Below are 20639 nucleotides of genomic sequence, written 5' to 3'. Positions count from 1 at the left end.
TCAACGACACTGTGCAGGATTGAGCTTTCTTAACATCAACTCATCCTGATTGTCAGTAAAGAATTTCCTTCTACTTAGCACTTGATGCTACACCTACCTTCTTCTCCATGGCAGAGTGATCACTGTGGGCAATTTACAACCAAGTTTCATGCACATTTGAACACACACCAATGGTTTAGGACACCTATCAGGTTTCTGAATGTGTCTTTTATATTTATTTTGATGTGCATAGAGCGGGGCCTCATTCTCCGAGCTGTTGCCGGGCGAGGTGAGGCTATATTCCCACACATAGTTGGGTAAGTCTATTTGTTTGTTTAATTTACTAACAGATTTTTTGTGGTTTACCCTCATGGCAACCGTTATCATTGTAATGGCCGTCAGAGGTATGACTGGCTTAGCTGAGTCTTTTAGATTCTCACTTTACTGTACCATAGTTGTGTCCAGGGCTGATCGCCTCCTGGAATCTATCATGTACATTGATATAGCAACAAGTTGTTGTGTTTCTCTGTCCTTTTTTGCAGGGATTGCATCCTCTATTATCACACAGCTCAAGAGGATACGGTAGGATGGTCCAATTGACCATATTCACTGTTGATAGACTTGTTTTAGTCTTATAGTTCACTTTTTATGCACCACAGATCAGAGTGTATCTTTGCAGTAGCACTTATATAATCGTGGCCCTGAAGAATGCCGGTGTACTTTCACCCAATGGCAGAAACATGTTGGCCTTATTGACCACCTAGCAAAGTAGACAGTGATTTTGTCACACTGTTTTCCACCCTTTTTAACGTGACGTCCAGGTGAATACCAATAAAAGGATTTTTCTTTTGCCTTGACCGTCATTTTAACACCACCTACTTAATTTTCACTGCACTGCACTGTATCAGCACCGCCAGTGGCGAGGACACTTTCATTCTCTGAACCTTAGCCGTGTGATATCTAGCCGATACATCTGGGCACGGATACACTGGCCTGGTTCTAGACGTCCTAAATGACGAGGCTCCGCCACGAGGGTGGGCTGATAGGACTTTCATCAAATCCTTAGTGTCTTTCGACCACTTGGGGGCTGGTTCAGGGCATGGTCAGTTTGTAGTTTTTTCAGTGAGAACCTAGAGGACTTAGCTTAACTCCAGACCTTCAAGTTTTTTATTGTTCTTCACTGTTGCAAATGGCCTGGGGCCAGTGGGTGCCGGCATGCCTCGCGGGTGGCGGGGCGGATGCGGGGGTTGTGGGGTTTCACGTCTCTGCTCCTGCTCTCCTGCCTCCGACTCCAGGAAGCAGGCAGCCATGCTACCTCCCCTAAGCCAATCACAAAGCTTCAATGCAGCATCCTAAGGCAATCACAATGCTGCATCACAATTCTGCAATGCAGCATTGTGATTGGTCTGAGCACTGTGACACGGCACTCAGCCTGGGGCTGGAAGGGTGGGTATGTTCCCCATGCAGGCTGTAATGCAGCCTACATGGAGAACAGGGAAAGTGCCCATGACTGGTTTGGGCAGCCCAAAAGGTTATTGCGTACTTAGGAGTGGGCAAACCACTCCTCCTCTGCTCCGAGAGCAGAGCAGCCCAGCCCACGTGCCCACTTGCCCGCCCGCAAAGCAGCAGGACACGGAGCATGAAAACTCTAAGTTAATATCATTTTATGTTTCTACTTGACACTGCTTAAAAGCAGTGGGGCGACGCTCCTCCGCCTTAGCAGGGGAGCCAACTTCCAGTGTTGATTATGTCACACAAAATCAACATGACCTCTAGGTAACTTTCTCTGTGGGTTCCTTCTGCCACTGGCTGTCCTGGGCCTTTTGGGTCTTTGACTGTGTGGCCGGCCATCCTCTGCCCATTCTCTTTGCATGATGTGCTAGGCCATTTGCCACTGTTGTTTCTCCATCTCTGGCACAGACATTGGCAATCGACAAGGGGTCTGAAAGAGTAAAAAAAGACAAGTGGCCAAGGGTCTCATCGCGAATCTCAAATTTCTTGCAAAATCAGCAGCCTGCAGTGGTGCCCATGCAAAAAAGTGACTATAACAAACATCAGTGGGGGGATGATTCTATTATTTTCAGCAGAAAGCATTGGTCCTGCTGTGCACCACGCCATTTGGCTCTCTGTTCACCCCACCACCAGGAGACCCACCAGCACAGTAGAAACTATGACTGTGCTGCACAGGCGAGACGACCCCCGGCTCCACCTCCAAGTCTTTTCCACTGACCCGAGCAGTGTGTGTTCCATGTGTGACCCAAGCCAGTGAGCTGACTCGACTCTGATCACATTAAACCTGGAAGCAAATGCGTTTTTCCTGTGTACATGTTTATCAGTGTAATTGAGAAAGGGTTGTAATTGTTTTCGATTGAAACTTTGATCTACAGGTTAGTGATTTTCTGCGGGCTCCTTTTACTTTCTTAGGAATCAGATAAGCAGATCTCCCAGATCTCACAGATGGGTCTACGTTGCTTGGTATCTGTAAACAAACACTAATCTGTGTCAATCTCTCAGAAAGCAAAATATGCAAAACAGCCTTTGTGAACGCCCCTGTCCCCACCGGCCATGCAAACGAGACCACAGCCTATGAATAGAGAGTCAGTCCAATGACTGGGGTAGACTGCTGCTGGCTGCACCTGGCATGCAAGCGACATTGAAGCCCTAAGCATGACAGGATTCTTGGATTTCTCACAACTTCTTAATAGGCAAGACAATGTCTGAGCTTTTTCAATGCTTGTTGAACAGCATGGCATACCTAGCTATTGGGGCAGATGCTGGCCACAGTTTGATCTTGAAAAACACACCGAAAATGACAAGGGGATGAGACTTCTCTGGCTCCTTTACTATCAATATAAACTCACTCAACAGAGAAGTGCAAAAAATGTGGTCCTATCTATGCAATGTCAAAGACAGGCTGAAACTATAGATCATATAGTAGTCACATAGGAACAGTAAATATCATATCTACTTGAACCTAAGACAGAACAAGGGAAGACAACACATGTCTTAATACTGCCCTCACACACTTTGCAGTGTCATGCTTCATCATTGGGCCGCATCATACATCCAGGTGCAGACCAACACACTTGATGGAGCGCAATCTTTTTTTTACGAAGAACAGTGATGAGGGTAGAGAAAGAAAAAAAGTGATAGTGCACATACAACACGTGAAACAACGTGAAACAAAAGAAAGAAGGGAGGTCTAATCCCCTCTATAACGGGACTAAACTGTGCAGTACTTTGACTTAAAATCTCAATCTTTTGGTACTCTCCAGAATTTCTGAGAGGGAACCACTTCACAAGTTCATAAAACTTTCTCTGAACCCGGGACTTAGTGGGACTGTGCTCTCGCCGTCACATAGTCACAAGAGTCACCAGGAATCCTGCCCTCACTTCAGTCCTACGAAAAGAGTACCAAAAGATTGGGATATTCACCTACAGACCAAATAAATTGAGGTAAAAAACACCCGATTGGGGTGAGGACGGCAATTGGGGACCAACACCCTGATGAAAGCCAGTTCTACCCTTGTGTGGGCATAATATTGGCAGAAACATGTTGGTAATTGCAGTGGGGCTATAGGGATCGTCACTTTCCCAGTATACCCCGATGCATATATTTTTAATCCTAACAGGGGTCCACAGACAGAATAAAAGAATTTATGTTGACCCCTAGGTTGTTTTAAGTCAAAGTACTGCAGTTTGGTCCCGTTATAGAAGGGATTAGAACTCCCTTCTTTCTTTTGTTGTTTCACGTTGTTTCACGTGTTGTATGTGCACTATCACGTTTTTTCTTTCTCTACCCTCACCACTTTTCTTTGTCAAAAAAAAAGATTGAATAGTTTGCTACACAGTTTTAATTTATTGGTGCTGCAGAATGTCCTAATTTATGCCTCAATATCCTCGGGGTCTGCTCAATGGAATGTGTCAATGGTTTGCCACTGCAATAGCTGTAGTAAGCCATTTGTCAGTTACTGACTCCCTGAGTAGGGATAATATCTGATTGACAAAGGCTGGGGTTATTTAAGAATTATGTTATCTGGCCTCTGAGAGGCAGGCATTTGGAGCAAGTGCCTGTCAATTTAGGAATTTTATCGACATAAGAAATTACACTTTGTCACCAGCAGAACCCTGAACAAAACATCTAACAGCAAGACAGGACAACTATTAGAAACTGTTAGAAACAAGGCATTTGCATCTCCTTTACATGTGACATCCGCTCCACCCAAACTACCCCATTAAGGCATCCTTTGAATTCATAGACCTTCTTCTCTGCCAACATGCACCTACCATGTCCTCCTCACAGGTTTTCAGGCCAGGTGGCTCCTTTACTCTTCGATGCTTGGAAATATTGCATTTTGTGAATTTTGACTTGCTGGGAATGCAATTGCAGAGATCTTGTGCCTCTCAGATGTTCATCCCCACATTCACACCCATTTATAAAGGATCGCAAAAATGTTACTTACCTCATTATTATTCATGAGTCAGGATTTTCTGTGAGCAACTGAATAGTAATTGCAGTTTGTCCAAGGACGCACTGTATTTGCGACGACTATTTCCAGTTTCCTAAATTAATGAATTTAGGGCCATATGTATCAACATCCTCGTTTGCAATTCTCAAATAGCGATTTTTTAGAAATTGCTATTTGAGAATTGCAAAAAGGGATGTATGTAAAAAATCACAGTTTTTTAGCGATTTCTTAATATTCCTTAATTGCGATTCGCAAATTGCGAATCGCAATTAAGGAATACTTTCCCATTCATTTCTATGGGCCAGGAGGCCCATAGGAATGAATGGGAAGTTATTCTCAATTTGCGATTCGCAATTTGAGAATCGCAAATTGAGATTAATTTTAAGGGTGCAAGGGTGTCATAAGGACACCCTGATGCACCCCTGAAATTTACATGTGTGCGCATATGGCGCACATACATGCCCTAAGGGCATGTATGTGCACCACATGGCACCTTTAAAAATGCCAAAAAGTGCATTTGTGAAAGAAATCGCAAATTACCACCAACTTGAAGTTGGTGGTAATTTGCGATTTCTTAATGAGAAATCGCACAACTTGGATGCTTAATACATAGCATTTAAGGAATCGCAAATGCTGACGCAAAATTAAGGAATCGCAAATTGATTTTGCGATGCGATTTTAATCATACATAGCATTTTCCGATTTTTTTGTTGCAAACACTGCTTTTTTGCGAATCGCAGCGTTTGCAAGTAAAAAAACGGATGATACATATGCCCCTTAATAGCATCTGATTTAGGGAATAACACAGCAGCACCAAATTTTCCCTAGAAAAGCAGATTGTGATCATCTTATGTAATAAAATTCACATAGTAACTGCTTCCCTCATATAACCTTACCCCTTGCAACTTTTTATGTGGCATAAAATCCATGTGAAAAAATGCAATGCCAAAGACATATAATCTAAAAGAAAGAAAGAGACCATTTCAGGATCAGGTTCATTATGGCAGAACAAAAGAAATTACAAAATCAGGATTCTTTATTTTGCTCCAAGACAGGGAAATAATGCACATTTGTGCTTTTACTTCCTTGAAATGTTGAACTTGGTTTATTATTTCCAGGCTGAGACAAACATACCTATGGTGTGACTGCTAAAACATTGCCCTGATGTCAAGCAGGACTCGGTTGCCAAGCGCTGGGGTCACAGCAAGAATTACACACATTTGCTATGCATGAGTGAGAAAACAGCTAATTCTAACACCAGATACCCTGCAGAGAGGGGGTTTACACCTGACACTTGTAACTGTAGCTGCAGTAGGGAATAGGAAAACTGCAAAATTGAACATAGTTGCGAAGCCCGGGAAAGATGGGCAACAGCAATCCACCACATCACCTACTTTCAGACCTGCAAAGGAGATACCTGCTCACTTTTTAGGTCTTGCCTATTAGACAGCGCAAGCTACCTGTTTGCAAAACGACCTATTCCATACTTGAAGTGGTCTTAGAACCCACCCATTGTTTCCCATTGGTTGCCTTTGTCTTTCTTATATTCTTGCTTCTTTTTATTCATTATCTTGCATGGGCTTTTCTTCATGGTCTGTTTGTACCTCCCCTTTGGCAAAGCCTCATTAATTCTACTGCTTTCTTTTCGGGTACTACTTTTTAGGTGTGACATTTGCCAAGACCTTTTGATTTTACTAAACTTATATGCATAATACATTTAAAGGGGCTTGCAGCCAACTCTCTTCATCCATTGGTCTGTTGTTGTGTTGTTCATACTGTACTTCCAACCACAACAGCATTCAGCATGGGAAAATGAGTAGGCGGACTTCAGCCACTGGTTAGCATCACTTTGAGTGACTGTACTTTCTCTTTCACAATGGACACATCCACACACAAGGTAGTTCCCTTCAGTGCCAGGGCTTTTGTTTCTACTTTATAATAACTTTAGTGTTGCCTTTATGTGTAGAGCCTAACAACCTTTCTGCCACATGTGAGCAGAGGCCACATTCCACACTTTATCAGTTCGTGTGTCCTGCCAATCCCATTGTAAATTCCTTTTGAAGTGTCCTTTATCTGGCTGCTGGTATTTTACAGCATAACAGATTCCGTCCATTTGAAATTGTTCAGTATTAATTTATTCTCTTTTAGTAGTAAACAAATTGAAAGCTTCAATATTATACATATGCATTAATAAGCAGCAATTCTTCAGACTCCAGAATTCTACTGGACTAAATTTCACCAATGGTTCTTAAATACACTTTTCCCAGTAAGAAAATCAGCCTATATTGTGTTTAATTTGCAGCACTTTTTCTTTCTTTCTTTCTTTCTTTCTCTCTTTCTTTCTTTCTTTCTTTCTTTCTTTCTTTCTCTCTTTCTTTCTTTCTTTCTTTCTTTCTTTCTTTCTTTCTTTCTTTCTTTCTTTCTTTCTCCCTTTCTTCCTTTCTTTCTTTCTTTCTTTCTCCCTTTTTTCTTTCTTTCTTTGTTTCCTTGTTTCTTTTCTTTCTCTTTCCTTCTTTCTTTCCTTCTAACCTAATTTCTTTCTTTCCTTCTTTCTTCTGTTCTTTCTTTCTTTCTTCCTCTTCTTTTTTTCTCTTCTTTTTGTACTGTGTTCCTTCTTTCTTTCTTTACTTTCATTTTCTTTATTTCCTTTGTCTTTCCTTTCCTTTCTTTCCATTGTTTCTTGCCACCTTTCATTCTTTCTTTCCATCTTTCCTTCCTTCCTTGCTTCCGGCAAGAGCCTGCCACCTAATGGCAGAAAAATTAGCTTTTGTAGGTCTGTTTTAGCCAAGACCTTTCGACTTGACTGATTGTCTGACTGTTGAAGTCGCCATAATGCTTTATTTTGCACCTTCGTGATTGGCTATCCCATGATATCGGTTTTTGTAATGGCAGGGCAGGCGGTTAATGGGAGTGTTTTCGTATCCATTATTAATGATAACATGCTATTTGCTGTGCGTTTCCTTTGCTTACAAAATTACTTTTCTTTTTAAATCAATACACTTTCTGGGAGCAGCAACAGGTGATTGGCGTTTTACATATAAATGACAGAAATAGTCTCAAAATATGTTCATTAAAATCAACTTCAATTCTGTTTTTTAAAGCCTACGGGGAGAGGGACAGACAAAAAGAATAAAGATGCGTTTGAGGACCTTTCATACACTGTTAAAAACAAATGTGCTGAACACCAGCAGAAAGGAAGGAAGTCATGTTTACAGATGACTTAGGAACAAAAGCTAGGCCTTTGAAGGTGGTGGTGTGGCAAACCTGTTAATCCACACTTACACCAGCAGAAACATCTGTTTCCTCGAGGGCTCCACTGTGACTCTTAGAGAAGAAGGCATCGCAATTTACAACCCATTACTAACAGGTGTAAAAAATCTAACTTCCTGTTGCTAAAAGGTTCATTTCAGAGGAATGTAGGCTTTACTTTGAAAGACGCATAGTAACAGTGTCCCTACTCCTTACACTGCGTGTTAATGTTGCCATCCACTGTACATTTCCTGACTACAACATCTGTACTGACAGCTACAATACAGCCCAATATACAAACTGTACAAAAACAGCAGTGCCACGCACGATTGACTTTACTTTATTTTTTCTTATACAATCTCTGTTTGTTTTCAATTATATATAGTATGCCTATCTGGGATATAACATGCTTGCTTTCTGCTTTTTACAGCAGACAGGAAAAGGTTAACCTACATTACATGAGCGCCAGACATGTTCTTGTATGTGAGATGCACATGGCTTCAAGTTTTGATGGATACATCATGTCTTTTTTTTGTTGCATAAATTCTTTCCAATGTTGAACATTGCCTTTGTTTGTCATCCACGTCTTATTTAAAACACAATTTTTGCTTTATGATTTCAATGCTTCCAGCTTGTTTGAAGTGAATGTCTTTATTGTGGTTTTTAGACCTTCATGCCAGCAGATTGATTTGATTTTGGGTTTCGCGAGGCGCGGATACCCCAGGGTGTCCCTGGCGCTGCCGCCTGTAAGAGGAGAAGCCGACATACAGAGACAGGCACAGGAGAATTATGGAAACAAATGAGTTTTCAGAACTTTGCGGAACATAAGTGCGATTCCATAGGGATGGCGGGAGGAAGAGCGTTTCAGGCGTTCGCAGTAATTACAGAGAAGGAGCGGCATCCAAGACAGGCTCGCCAAAACCTTGGGACCGGTGGCGGCTGCTCCGCTAAGGCGAAGCTGTCTGGACAGTTTCCCTACAGAAGTACCTAGTGTATAATTCCAAAGGTCTGGGGTTTTACACTTGATGCATGTGCTTTAAGGGCCATGACTCCTAACCTTTTACATATTTTGTAGTTTTTCAGCACTATCAGAAAAAATAAAATGATAATAACTCAGTTATTTTATGTTTTCATTGTTAGGGCGCGACAGCTAAGCTTTGTGAGGCGAAGCGGGGGCGGGGTGATGGAGCTGCCGAGGAGTGGCTTGCCCCCACTCCTAAGTGCACAATGACTGTTTGGTCGGCCCTTTCGGTTGACCATAAGAGTCATGCACACTTTCCCTTTTCTCCACCCAGGCTACATTACAGCCTGGGTGGGGAACATGCCCATGCCCCATGTCCCGTCTGAGCGCCAAGCCACTGCGCTCAGACCAATCACAATGCTGCATTTGTGTTGTAATTGGCTCAGGGGAGCCTGTGTGCTTCTGGGCTGCTTCTTGTTCCTGCCAGTTGAAGTAGGAGAGACGAAACCAGGAGGAGTGCCAAGGAGGACGTTGCAAGCAGGTAGGTTTCATTCTTTTTTATTCAACAATACCCCTCCCCTCCACCCCCTATGCTGCCCTCCACTCCCGATCAGTGCCGGCCACCACTGCTTAGGACACAAATCAAAAAGGAGGTAGAGGAGCGTAAACTTCTGGCAGGAGTATACTTTGTGAACAGTGAAGGTGAGCAGTTCTTGTGTGCAGTTGGGTGGACTGCCTAATGGCAGAAAAAGGGCATTTCAATGGCTCAGGGCAGTGTCTTAAGAGGCATTGAAAGGCTAGCAAATTTAGGAATATTCAAGACTTAAATGGCTGCCCGGTTTGGAAAGAGTTGCCGCCTATGAGGTAAATGGAGAGGGAGTCCCACAAATAAAATGTGTCACTTTTAATCTCCGTCCTGGCGCCAGGAAACCCTTTTTGGGTAGCTGAGCGCATTACAAATTAAAAAAACAAATAAATGATAAATAAGATGTTGTGATAATCCAGTCTGCTTATGACCACTATTTAGATCAGTTGTTGCCAGAAAACGGGGATCAGAGGTAAGACTTGTTTTTAATATTTTCACAATAAAGAAAGAGGTGGAATTTTCCGAATCTGAGCCTCAAAAGACAGATTGACATCAACAGTGACTCCTAAGTTACATCCATTAGTAGCGGAACCAGGGCTAGCACCAAAGAATGAGGCCACCAGGATGAGGACCAGGAGGTGGAGTTTCAAACATGAAACGGTTTTGTCTGAATTGAGTTGGAGCTAGTTGGAATTCATCCTCTCCGCCACCATCTAAGATTTTAAATCATCGTGGAAATCTGATCCATCTTCCAAGTGACGAATCAGCTGAGTATCACCAGCATGAGCATACAGTTGGACGCGAAAGGATGAAACTAGATCTGCTAGAGGTTGAATAGGCTCGGACTGCAGACAGGGCCTGGGGTAACGCCGTCCCTTTGCACTGTGCCGGATGAGCGATGTGGGCCATGAAAAACCATCTGTGAATGAGAGCTCAAGAATGACTAAACCCATCAAGCACTGTTCCTAGCAGAACAGCTAGGGAAGGCACTGCATCGCAAGGTTGCGAAAGAATCCAGACTCATTCGCATGTTACTGCTGGTTGCGACCAATAAGGTCTCTGCACTCAATGTGGGTCTAAAGCCTGATTGGAAAGTATTGAGAAGAGTCCCATATAGATCTCATTTCAGGTTTTTTTTTGCAGTTTTATATAGCGCAAACTCAGCCCGAAGGTGTCAGAGCACCTTACATGAGCACCAGTTGCATTACAGACAGACACATTCATTTTTAGGCATGGGGAGTTTACGTGATTTGCCCAGAATCACTGGATACTGGAGCTCCGCCCCCCCCGCCAGACTCGAACCTGGTTTCCCAGCTTCAAGGTCGGCTGCTCTAGTGGTTTAGAGACATCTGCTTTATTGTGCATAAGCTGGCATTCGCAAAGCTTGTTTCTTTTTGTTCAAGCTGTGCAATATCAGCAACAAGCACTGACAAAGCAAAGAGTTTGGTTAATACATTTCAAAGGTGAGACCAGTTGGCTCTGCCACTGCTTGTTGAATCTCCAAACCAGTCCATGGCGGTTCCCAGCACTTCCGATCAGACTTTACTTTCACTGCAGCACTGCCAATGACAGTACCAACACAACTACTAGCCATCACCCTCCTATAAGTGTGACAATTCAGACTATTCCAGGAACCAAAAACTATGAAAATAGCTAGGGCCGCATGTGCCATTTTTGATGTACATTTAATTCATAATAAACTGCTGTTGTGCCCCTCTCTAAATTGAAAAACCAGCACCACCAAGTGACAGACTATCGTAAGTGCTGGAGTAGACAATTAATTCCTGGTGCCAAGCACCGGAAACCACTGGCTCAAATTAAGCAATGGGTGACACTAGGTAGCACCAAATCCCAGGTGCCTGTTTTCTAGTACGGGGTTTATGGAATGTCTCCCCCCCTCAAATGTCGATTTTTCAGGCTGGTAGTTGAGTCTGGCAGTCGGATTAGCCTGTGTTTTTGTTAGGTTCGCTGGGAATCAGCAGCAGTGAAACACACAGGCACGTGCCTCCGAGTTGATAAAGTACCCCCATACTCCCTTTCACAGGCAGATCAGAGATTGAAATTTTAGAGCCCTGCAGGCTCTGCAGTCAACTATGAGAGAAGCATTTCATACTGTAAAACCAGGCTTCCTACATTTTCAGCCCTGTGAATAATTCCCGCTTATTTATTTTGTAACATGCTAAGGGACACAATTTCAACATGCATTTGCTTTGATGGCAAGTGATGAACAGGATCTCTGTTGATTTCTCGTTTCAGTAACTTGCCTTTGTTGTCCAATGGGCAAGATAGAAAATAAGGCAAAAGTACATAGCCTCCAATAACACTTTACTATTTGCATGTACTCATTTGTATCTTCTTTAGCCTGGAGACTGGTTAAAATGTTGCCCCTTCCTGTATCTCATATTGTGAATATTATATAAAAATTGTGATGTTAAACTTAACTGTCCCTTAGTGTGCTGCCTAGAAATATCCCACTAACATGCTGCTGTTCTCTACATCCTCAACACATTCTGTTGTATGGCGTTTTAGGACCCAAGTGAAATGTTCCCGATTCATGCCCTTATATAGGTACTATTCACATTGCCCTAATATAGGCATAGAAATCATACCCATATTTAGACATAGCCCATGCAGTCCAAATACAGGCATGGCTACTTCCACACGTACCAAAAAGTCAGAATGATTTCTTGGAAAATCGGCTTAAGCAGTCAGGGACATCCCCTTGCTTGAATATTGATTTGTCTAAGAACTCATGGGGTTTACAAAGAACTACCATTCCCTTGGGGTTCTTTACTGACGTTATTATGCCCATCTTTACATCAAACGAGGCACCTTCAAGCTATAAATATGCCTTCACTTGCTCTGGCAAGGACACAGTAGTTTGGAGTAGTTCGACTATCTACTTGCCCGACGAAGCTCACTACAGCAAGTGCCGAAGGAAGCCGACCCTCCAACTGACGCACTGATCGAGAAGCTGTCCTTTCTCTCGCTGAGAATCCAGCTCCAGTGTTTCCAAGCTCCCCTTGCGGGGTGTTGGGAAATCGAGTCCGAGACAGAGATTCTTTCTAAACTAAGGTATGGAGCTGATTAGACCCTAAGAGAAATCTTGGATAGATTCTTGGCAAAGAAACTAAACCTATGCTACACCACACTTACTTCTTCCTTCGTACTAGACTTAGGTTAGGTACATTGGGGTAGGCGTATTTTAGAAGCACCAGTTGAGTACTTTTAGCCATTGTTATTTATGTATGTATTTGTATGGCTTAGAAACCATACAATGCTTTTACAGTATTATTTTATAATACTCTTCTCGCTGTACGCATTATACTTTGCAGCCTGAATTACAATTGTAGCAGTTCACTTTATTTGCATGAGAAAGAAGACTGTTCATTAAATCCTTTTATTGAAAATGCCCGCCTCTCTATTTTCTCTGCACCTCTGTAGAAATGAAGCATGCATGATTGACTGAAAATATCTATCTATTGTTTCCACGACTCTGAAGATACGTTTATTCTTGGGGAAACAAAGTTGTCATGTTTATGCGGTTGTCAGAAACGAATCCCTTCTTGTGAATTCGAGAAAGTTCCTAGTGACCTCTGAGCTAGCTGCCACTCACTATTAAGTTTAATATATTCGATAGAGACCTAGTCGACCTCAGTCCTACGTCAAATCTATAGGATATATTATTCCAATGCGCAGAGCCTATTGGGAATATAGGAACTACACTACAATTCTTTGTTTTGTAATCTGGTTCCAACAACACCACCGTCACATAACACGCTTATTTCTATTGCATCTAATTTTCCTGCTGATATTAAAATGTTCTCTGTAGTTCCCTGCATTGATCCAAGGAGTTAGGATCAGAAAATAACAAACACTGAATACAAAATAAAAATAACCAGAGGGCTGCTCACTCCCTCGTATTAACACACACTTACGTCACTCACCACACTCGCGACACTCTCTCACACATTCACAAGCTCTCCCTTTGTGGCCAGTAAGTGCATCAACCACTCAGATTACCTTACTGGGTCGGAAGCCTGTGACGGCACCTTACAAACAGATCACAATACCAGACACTACTCATTGGAATCAAAGCCTGTGGCCTGCAAATGTCAGTTTATATGGCTTGTGCTGCAGGTGCAATAACCCGCCACGCTCTCCCGCAGGCCTTGTAATCTATGACATGTAAGTTACAACCAGAGCATCGCAGGAAACTCTTCGCCTTATCTCATATCCTTAGTGATCTTATTGGGACTGGAGCCTGTAAACAGGAAGTGGAACAAGTTTTATGTTATGTGCTCAAAGCACCACAATACTGCCATCATTTCTCAATCTCTTTTTAAACAAAGAGCCCTGAATTCCTTAATATAATTGAGGGACAAGAGGGACATTTAGAATATATTCCTCCCTCCCACTGGCACTGCTGACCCTCATGAGCCTTCCAATAGCCGTCTTGATTTCTGCAATCCACTCTGCGCCTGTATGTTGCACCATTGTTGACAACAGACAGCTTGAAGTTGTCTGTAGGTCAGCCCTGACATAGATACCTGATGTTAAGCCACAGTTCTTTGATCTAGTAAGGAGACTCAGTCAAAAGCCCTATGCCTCCAGTGGGTCACTGGACTTCTCTATAACTAGCCATTTGACATATATGAGAGACATACCTAAGCATTTGCCTGCAATAGGAAACGCTAAGGGGTGGAAACTCATTTTGATCCCAGAAAACCCTTTGACCCTGGCCTGATGCACTACTGTCAGTGTGTCTGTTTCTGAACGAACACATATGAATATAGTCCATAGCCATCCCTAAAACTTACCTAAGAAGTATCACCAAACCATTACCTTTAAGCAAGACAAAAAGCGTTGTATTTGTCAATGAAACAAACACATTTTAATACTCCCAACCAAGGTAAATGCCTGTTTTTCAATTGTTTCAATTTTCACCACTTTTGATCATGAAACAGATACATGCGATTTAAAGTAAGTTAAAAAAAATCTGAATATTATTTCCGATTTCTGAATTGATATGTGTGTGTTTATCTATGTGTGTTGTATGTGTGTGACTTTTCAGTCCTATCATTTTGAAGACTTCCTATTCACCGTAATGAATTGTGTATTCACTACTCTAATGCCACACGCACTTTGGCACTGGAGTAGGATATAAAGCAGACAGAGACAAATATAATCAATCAACCAGGGAATTGTAAGCGTGCTACTCACCCGTGAGGGTCTCAAGGCACTGAGGGGGGTCCGCAGATCTGTTTAGCCGAAGAGCCAGGTTTTGAGGGTCTTCCTGAAGGGATTCAGAGAAGGGGCGCGTCTGATGTCTGCCGGTAGCTGGTTCCAGGTCTTGACTGCAAAATGAGAGAAGGATCTTCTGCCTGCTCTGGCTCCGTTGATGCGCAGGGTTTCGGCCAGTGCGAGGTTGAAAGATCGGAGGTTTCTTTTGGGTATGTGGAAATTTATTCTGTCGTTGAGGTATTTGGGTCCGCTGTTGTGTAGGCAATTGTAGGCGTGAGTGAGGATTTTGAAAATGACTCGATTCTTCCCAGGGAGCCAGCGGAGAATTAGTAGGTGTTAACTGATGTGTTCATGTCGGGGATGCCAACTATGAGTCTGGCGGCGGTGTTCTGTATTGTCAGGAGTTTGCGGAGTAGAGACTTGCTGATTCCGGCGTAGAGTGCGTTTCCATTGCCAGTCTGCAGGTGATGAGTGCGTGGGTGTCTGTCTTCCTTGACTCAGGGGAGATCCACTTGAAGGTCCTGCGGAGGATGCGGAGGGTGTTGAAGCAGCCGGAGGTGACGGAGTTGATCTTTCGGTTCATGGTGAGTGATGAGTCAAGTACGATGCTGAGGTTCTTGCCGTGGTCTGAGGGGGTAGGTGGGCTTCCGAGGGTAGTCAGCCACCAGGTGCTGTCCCATGCAGAAGGGGTGGTACAGAGGACGAGGACTTCTGTCTTCTCGGCGTTGAGCTTCAGGCAGCTGTTGGTTATCCAGCCTGCGACGTCTTGCATTCCTTTTTGGAAGTTGAGTTTGGCAGTGGTGGGTTCTTTGGTGAGGGAGAGGATGAGCTGGGTGTCTTCAGTGTACGATACGATGCTGAGGCCGTGTTGTCGGACAATGGCTGCACGGGGGGCCATGTAGATGTTGAAGTGGGTGGAGCTCAGGGATGAACCCTGTGGGGCTCCGCAGGTGATGTTCGTGGGGTCGGAGAGAAAGGGTGGGAGTCTGATCCTTTGGCTTCTTCCGGTGAGGAATGATCGGATCCATTCCAGGGCTGTTCCTTTTATGCCTGCGTCGTGTAGTCTGGTGACTAGTATGCGGTGGGAGATGGTGTTGAAGGCCGCTGATAGGTCGAGTAGAATAAGGGCTGTGGAGTGGCCTTGGTCAAGTAGGGTGCGAATGTCATGTGTGGCAGTGAGTAGGGCGGCTCTGTGCTGTGGGTGTTTCGGAATCTGGATTGGGACAGTTCAAGGACGCCATTCTCTTTAATGAATTGTGTCAGTTTCCTGTTGACTGTTTTTGTAGGAGAGTAGGGTCTGCTTCCTATGGTTACCCTCACTTTTTGCTGTGATTCTCTGTTTTTTTTTACTTTAGTCTGGCTGTGGCCCTGCTAATCAGGCCCACAGCCTAGCTGTTCTCTCTCTTAATTGACACCATGTACTTTAGGTACATGCCAGATTGGTTACTAGGTCATCCTTCTCAGCCCCTGTATAGTGTACCCTAGGTACACAGGGCATAGGTGCACCCTAGGACACCAGGGGCTGCAGCATGTATTGTGCCACCCCTGGTGTGCCTTCCAAACTGACACCACAGCCTTGGTAAGGTGGTGTAATCACCCCTTACTTAGATATAGTATACCTATATCTATATACCTATATAGACACATATATACCTACAAGTCACTCCTATGGCAGGCCTTGAATATCCTGGAGGCAGAGTGCTTGGTTTTATGTGAGAGGGTGCCCTTCCATGAGCTGAGCCCCTCTGCAGCTTTCGGAACCATCTCCTTATATCTGTTCCATGATATAGCCATACCATATACTCTTAAGTGCATTATAATCCTCGCGGTTAATGCTAACTTTGGTTTGACTTTATCAAAACATGTTGTGTAAGGTGTCAAACACTTTGGAATACTACCCCCACCAGTCCTGGCGGCGGGGGTAGCATTCCACACTTCTAGAGGGAGAAGACATGTAGTTACTGGTAAACCCGGTTAAAGTTAAACAGAGCCTCAGCATCACAAGATGGATGCTGCTGCCACAGATACGTGTCAGCCCTCTTGCTGCTGGACGAAACTCCGGCAGGGGAGACCTGACAATAGGTTTTCTGTCCAGGGAGGTTCTGGCACCTCCACAGACAGGCTTTTGTGTATTGGGGCAGGGAGGGCTGCATTCAGTGAATGCTTTCCAGACACTGCCTGGGGCACACTAGGTGCTCCATGCATTTCTCAGTTCAAACCAGTTGCTGGGGCACTCTGCCCCAGCTCTGGCGTGAAACTGGACAATGGGAAAAGGGTGTAACCACCCCCTTCCCAGGTCCACCCATTGGAGGGACCTTAAAGGTAGTACAGCCCCTAAACTTAGTATAAGTATAGGATCCCACTCCCTAGGACTTTAGATTACCCTGGCCGAAACTCTGAAACATATATCCTGGACCTTCAACATTCCATTTCGACTGGAAGACGGAAGACATCTCCCTTGTGGTCAAGGAGTGATGTTCAAACAGGACCCAACAGCAACTTTGCTGGTCTGCATTCATGAGGCTCCAACCGGATCCCGAAGAATCTGTAACACAGGACATGGACTTCCAGACAACTCTGACCTGAACTTTGCTCAGAGCAAAGCTGAGATCTGTGGCGAACACGAGAGACGTGGGACTGGAACTCCTGGACATCCTGCATTTTGCAAGCTGCACTCACTTCACGAAGTATTTTGAAGTTGTGCATTGCGGTGCTTAAAGCCCTAGACCTGAGCACCATTTGCACCAAAGTTCAGAGGCCCGCCCTCCACGAGTGTCCCGTGGGCCCCACTTTTGCATTTCAGCTCGACGCGTCTTCCTGGTTTCTAATTCGTTGGCAAGTGAGCTCCCAGAAGACTTACTTTTGAATATAACTTGCTTTCCTGGTTGCCCCAGGCTTGCTCCAGCTTTCCTACAAAGAAAAAGCACCCCAGACCTTGCTGGTCTGCAAGGAAGCCAATCTCGACATCCTGCATGGATTGTGTTTGCCAAGGCTTGTTAGGTCCAATTCGGATACCAACACCGCAGTCAACTAGATCCTTTGGGGGACAGCTCAAAACCAGCTTCTGGTCAACAGCAACATCTCCTGGACCTCGTGGCTGAAGAGACAAGCTTCACCTTTTGACCTGAAATCACCCGACATTGGCTGGCAGTTTTCCATCGCCATCCTGGTCACTGGCAAGTGACCCAGACTCTGTCAGGTTCTTCAGATCTTCAATCCACTCTTGGAGCCACCTGGACACTTTCCCTCTGGTCGCCTGCAGCACTTCTTTGCAGCTCTCTATTCAAATCAACAATGAAACCCGACATCAAAATACACCTAGGTACCTGGCTTCCGTGGCTGAGGTAACACGAGTACTCTGGAAGTCTTGAGGGTATTGGCCCTCTTAGTGTCTAAGTCTAAAAGGGTTCCATCGTAGTCCATCCGGAAGTATCCTTAAGTTGTAAAATTGTAACTTGATTCTTTCACATAGAAAGTCAATGGTAACCCGCGGATGTTTAGACACTGCACGCGTCTTCCGTGGGCCTCCTACTTCCTAACCCTTGGTTGTTTCTAGAAGCCCCAGCGATTCCTTAGGCCCTAGGCCTACCTTCTATCTCAGACGTGGTTCTTATACCACTATTTTAGTATATGGTTTGTGAGGCCCCTAGGGCAAAACGTATACTGTGCAACTTATCGTATGCTAATTGAGTAACTTGTATTGTACTTTTACCTCTGACCTCATAAAGAGTGCAGAGGGGTTCTGTTTAGAATAAATACATATATATTTGATATATACCTTGTGTGGTGTCCTTTCATTTGGTAGTCAAGGGATTATAATTGGTAAAACAACTTGCTTAATGCGCTCTCTGAAGTCTTAGCCTGATGACTGCTGGTCCGTGCTACCACTAGGATAGCTTTCTACAAGGTTGACTTTACAACCACCATCAATGAGGGTCGATTAGACTGGTGCAAGGTGCCCACTAGAACTAGTGGACATCATATGTCAGGGTAATTTCTCACATGTTTTCTCTGCAACTTTGGCTGCAAAGGGGAGGAGCGAGATGGGCCGATAGTTCTTGAGGTTGGTGGGGTCAGCTGTGGGCTTCTTGAGCAGAGGTCTGACTTCGTTGTAGTTGACGGTGCGTTCTAGTTCGGGTGCGATGGCAGCCGCTGCTCTGTGGTAGATGTGAGGGGGGCAGGGTTCAGAGAAGGCCCTGAGTGGATGCTTTTCATGGTCGAGGAGGTGTCTTTGGCCATGATCGGTGTCCAGTTGGAGATGGTGGGCTGGTTCGAGTTTCTTGGGGCGGGGGTGGATGGTCGATGAAGTTGTCGTCGAGGTTTTTGATCTTGAGGTGGAAATAGGTTCCAAGCTTGTCGCAAAGGTCTTGGGATGGGGTGATGTCTGTGGCTTGGATGCGTGGGTTGGTGAATTCTTGAATGACACTGAAAAGTTCCTTGGAGTTGGTGGAATTGGCCAGGATTTTGTTGTGAATGAAGTTCCTCTTGGTGGCTCTGATCTGGTTGTGGTAGTCCGTCATGGTGTACTTGTAGGTGGTGTGGTTTTCGGTTATCTTGGTGTTTCTCCAGTTCTTTTCCAGGTGTCTGCAGATGTGTATGGCTTCTTGGAGAGCGGTGGTGAGTCAGGCGGCTTTCCTGAGGTGTTGTCTGTCGGGGTTGCTTGGTGGGGCGAGCTCGTCTGCGCAATCGGAGATCCAGATGTGAAGATCCCTGGCTGCGTCATTTGCGTTAGGTGTCCAGGTGTGGCTGGTCGGTAACCTTGCTCCAGTTCCTTCATGGTGGGCGAGGGGCAAGTTTGGGTACCTTGGGTTTGTTAATGGCGAAGTGTACGCAGTGGTGGTCGGTCCATGGCGGCTGCATTGTGTGGCTGAATTGGATGCTGTTTCCTGCCGCAAAGATGGGGTCAAGTGTGTCCTGCTCTGTGGGGCGGTTTGTTGACGAGTTGTTTAAGTCCGATGCTGGCGAAGTTGTCACAAAATATAGTGGAGTTTGGCCACTGGGGTTGTTGAGGTGGAAGTTCACGTCTGCAATGAGTATGTAGTTTGATGAGGTGATGGCGTGGGGCGCGATGAAGTCAGTGATGGTGGTGGCATATGTAGATGAGGATTCCTCAGAGTGTGGCTTTGGGGGTGGTCTGGATCTGGAAGTGCAGGTGTTCGGCGGAGGGGAAGGTTTCACTGGAGAGAGGTGTGGCTCACTGGTTAGAGGCGGCAGACCCGGAGGCTGAGAACGGCCCGGGACCAGGGTTCGATTCCCGACGCGGCAGGGTCGAGGACCAGGGTCAGCGGACTGATAATTCTCGCCTCGGTGCCCACTTTGGGCAGTGATCACACTCGGTAACTCTGGGCATTAAGCTTGCCTCATCTCTACAACGGCCCCCCACAGACGCCGGGGATGCCTGGCTTCACCTTGGAGATACCCAGCATGGGACCATCTCACAGGGAAAGCCAGGACGGGTTCCCCAGCGGTCATTCGCGCCAGGATACTCCGGTAGTAATTGAGCGCGCTACAAAACACCTTACATTTACATTTACATTTACATTTACATTTACTGGAGGTGGTGAGGGGGAGGGTGCTCTTGTGGGCAATGGCGAGGCCCCCTCCTGGGTGGTTGGGGCGATATTTCCTCTGGATCTTGTATCTGTCTGGGATGGCGGTGCTGATGTCGGGGCGGAGGATGCGTTGGTCCAGGTCTCTGTGAAGAAGTCAAGTAGGTTCCAGATTTCCATGGCGTGTTTGTGTACGGAGTGAAAAATGAGGAGGATGCATTTTAGGGTGTTGCCAGTGCGGGCGTTGGCGGTGTTTGAGGTCAGGGTGGCGGTGAGGGTCTGGCGGCAGTGGAGGCAGGAGAACTGGTCATGGGTCGTGTTTGGCAAGGCCTGTTGGCATTCTCTAAGTCTTCCAGGGTTCAGTGCGAGGAGGTTGGTGGTGTCGTAGCGATGGGTATTGGGAGGTCCAGGGTTCCTGACGCTGGCCGGAGTCGTGGACGGGTGCAGACGGGCTTGCCTTTGGCGAGCCTTCGGCATGCCGGTGGCGCGCCCGCTGCACGACTGCACAGTGCCTGCCATTAAGTAGGGGAGGTGGGGGGCTGGAGAGGTTGGGAGGCGTGAGCATTCCGGGAGAATTCCGGGGGTGAATTTCAAGGGAGAAT

This window comes from Lissotriton vulgaris, chromosome 10, assembly GCF_964263255.1.
Source record: "Lissotriton vulgaris chromosome 10, aLisVul1.2, whole genome shotgun sequence".
NCBI lineage: Eukaryota > Metazoa > Chordata > Amphibia > Caudata > Salamandridae > Lissotriton > Lissotriton vulgaris.
Note: the sequence above shows the minus strand (reverse complement) of the source record.